General features: G+C 48.5%; 1 non-coding gene across 1 annotated transcript; it reads left to right on the top strand.

Moving 5' to 3' along the window:
• The first annotated feature begins 401 nt into the window (after positions 1-401).
• LOC115870806 lies at positions 402-463 on the top strand. The gene has a single exon (XR_004046932.1). It is a non-coding gene; the product is annotated as a U7 small nuclear RNA (small nuclear RNA).
• Positions 464-3,149: the final 2,686 nt, after the last annotated feature.

Genomic DNA, 3,149 nt, shown 5'->3' with positions numbered 1-3,149 from the left:
AGCCCAAGTCCTCACCTCTGGACCAGTGCGTAACATGGCAAGTGGAGAGAAGATTGACGTTGTCAAGGATTCATCTTGCTTGGATCCACAACCAATGCTCATGGAAGCAACAGTCAAGAGCTCAAACGGTGAGTCACGCTGGGTACATCTGCTGCACAAGACCTACTATCAGTATTGAAAAGCCAGGAAGTTACTTTGAGGACTAAGATGCGCCTGAGCCAAGCCATGGTACTCATATGCATGTGAAAGCTGGACACTGAATAAGTCAGATCAAAGGACCTATGCGTTTGAATTATGGTGCGGGTAAAGCATCTTTGAAAATCCCATGGACTGCCAAAAGACCAAACAAATCTGTCTTGGAAGAAGTTCATCCAGAATGTTCCTTAGAAATGAGAAGGATGAAGTGTTACAGCTCTTTTAGAATTTGTCTAGCAGGTTTTCTGGTTTTTACCGGAAAACCCCCGGAAAAAAAAAAAAAAAGAAATGAGAAGGATGAGACTTCATCTCACAGACTTTGGACATGTTATCAGGAGACCAACTCCCTGAAAAGGGACCCCAGGCTTAGTGGAGTGGAAGAGCAATGGAAAGGAGGAAGACCCTGAATGAGATGGATTGACACAGCGGATTTAACAATGAGCTCAAACAACCCTTGGGTGGACAGTGCATGTTTGGGAAGTGTTCTGTGGCAAGCATGGTCACTATGAGTAGGAATTGACTCAAAAAGCAATAATGGCAATAGTATTCAAAAGTAGATTGCCAGGCCTGTGTCCTGAGTCTGTCTTCATCTGAAAGTTCCAGGAAATGCTCCACGAGGAACCTTGTTGGGATTTCCATGAATGCCACCACAAGATGATGAATAGGAAGAGGGGTAGCTGGGGGTTATTCGCCCTAACTCTAGGAACTGAGTAGATTCCATGTAAAATGAGATTTTTGCAGACCTCTTTCATCAGGGAGGTCTTTTGAGGGGAAAAGCTGGCCAGGAAAGGGAGCAGGACATCCTGAGATGAGCAAGAGACCTTGACACCGAGGGGTAGGTCTGGAGCCCTGACCCCGCCCACCTCTCCAAAGTCCTATACTGAGCTCGCTCGCAGGCCTCTGACAGCCTATCCCATTAGGGCTGGGCTCTCTAGGGACACCTCATCCCCAGAGAACTGGCACCAACCCCAATGAAGGCACAGCTGTGGGAGAAGCTAGTGTTACAGGTAATTTTGGCAATTAAGACTCATGTTCAATTAAACGGATTTGTATCATGTTACTTGGGAGGCCTACCAGTCTGGGGTGGGTGATGGCTGAATGAAGTAGGAGAGCTCCAGGTTCCAAGGGCAACCTCCGCCCCCCCCCCCCCCCCCCCAACGAGGCTTTCCTGGCCCCAAATTCCTTCCTATTCCCTGTTCGAGAGCTTACACAGGAGAAAAGGGTCGTGGTGGGGCTCTCAGCCCTACTTCTACATCTAACTGTACAAGTTCGCCACCACATCCACTGCGTCTGATCTTTGGGTCTTCACTAAAACCCCGTGAGTGTCCTGCCCATTGTAGAGATGGGGAAACTGAGTCTGAGAAAAATGAAGGATCTTACTGAAAGCCATGTAGCTCCTAACAGCACCCAAACCCAAAGGGTCTATAGCTCTCTCTCCCAAATACCAGTATGTAAAGTTTCAGATTTTGTTGTTGTTTCATTATATGTCAGCTAGACAATTGTGAACTTACTATTTTTCTTTAAATGAACTCCTCTGTGAAAATACCTTCCTGTATCGCAAGACAAAACCTGGATTGGGTCGTGTCTGCTTATTCAATTTGTGGCACAATTACTAAGTGTATGGCTGTGAAGAGAGAGGTTGGAGGTTCAAACCCACCAAGAGGCTCTGGGACAGACACACCTGGTGATCAGCTTCCATGCAGATTAAAGCCTGGGAACCCCATGCAGCAATGCAGCTTGTGCTCAGGGGGCAGACACCTGATTCTCACTAGATGCTGAGGATCCAGGGTGGCGAGAGAAGCTCAAGCAAGAGGAGGAACTCAGTGGACAGACCAGCTCGAAGAACAAATGTCCTGGCACAAAGCCAGGGTGACCCAAGTAGGTTATACCACCCCGACCCACAAACAGCACAGACCTAATGCAACTTAATAATATGCATTTCTGTCCCTGCCCAGCTCTGTGGGGAACCCCATCTCCTTTCTCCAGTGGAGACCTTGTTAGAATGTGACAAAGCCAATACCAGCTACTTAACAAGAAGTGTGTGAGTGGGGCGTGATTTATCCCAAGACTTCGGGGTCTCCCCAATAAGCCAAATTTTAAGATACCATTGTTCCTTTGGAAAGATCCAGAGAACCATCAGGATTCATTCTCTCTTTTTCTCTTTCTCTCTCTCTCTTCTTCCCTGCTTGTCCCTGTGTGTGCCATTCTGCTTACACTCTCTGCAAGCTAGCTTTCTCAGCTCTCTGCCCCATGTGTCAAAATGTGGCTACCCCATGACTCCCAAGTCTATGAGTTATTGTTTCAGATGCCCATGGCTGTCTCTTCCTCTTGAATTTCTCATCTCTAAGAGAGAGAAGCAGATTGGCTTAGCTTGGGGCCAGAGGGGGGAGGTCCTCCAGACAGGCAGGGACACCCATTACCAATGTCATTCTGGGTCCCTCTGCCCTGTGGCTTGAAGGGCAGTTTTCAGAGAAAGTTAAAGGTGGGGCAAGTTAGCTGGTAGGTTACATTGAACGATATACACCATCAGAAGCAGAGGGCATACAAGTCGAGGGGTTGGCAAAAACAAAACAAAAACAAATGTGCCCACTTGGCTTGGTTGTGCAACCAGGGGAAGTTGGTGGGAGGAGCTTTGCTGGCACAGCCACCATCATTGATGTTGCTTACCATCCTTCAACCAGAGGGTGATATTTACCCAACAGCGGCTCCCGGGGTCTTGGTCACAAAGACACAACCAGAAGCAGCCAATTCATAACCCTGAAGCTGCAGGACCCCCCATTTGTGCCTGGACTCAGATTTTGCAAGTGGCAGGCGGCATCAAGGGGAAGCAGACGAGGGCTGCCTGTCTGGGTTTCAGACACAGACGGAGATGGCACTTCCCAACCAAAAACTCAAGGCTGGGCAGTGGCTGCGTCTTTCAGCCAAGACAAGTGGCAGCCAACATACCAGCATCC

This window comes from Echinops telfairi, unplaced genomic scaffold (assembly GCF_000313985.2).
Source record: "Echinops telfairi isolate 266 unplaced genomic scaffold, ASM31398v2 ScPeMD7_2291;HRSCAF=2852, whole genome shotgun sequence".
Taxonomy (NCBI): Eukaryota; Metazoa; Chordata; class Mammalia; order Afrosoricida; family Tenrecidae; genus Echinops; species Echinops telfairi.
This window is presented reverse-complemented; position numbering and strand designations above follow the sequence as displayed.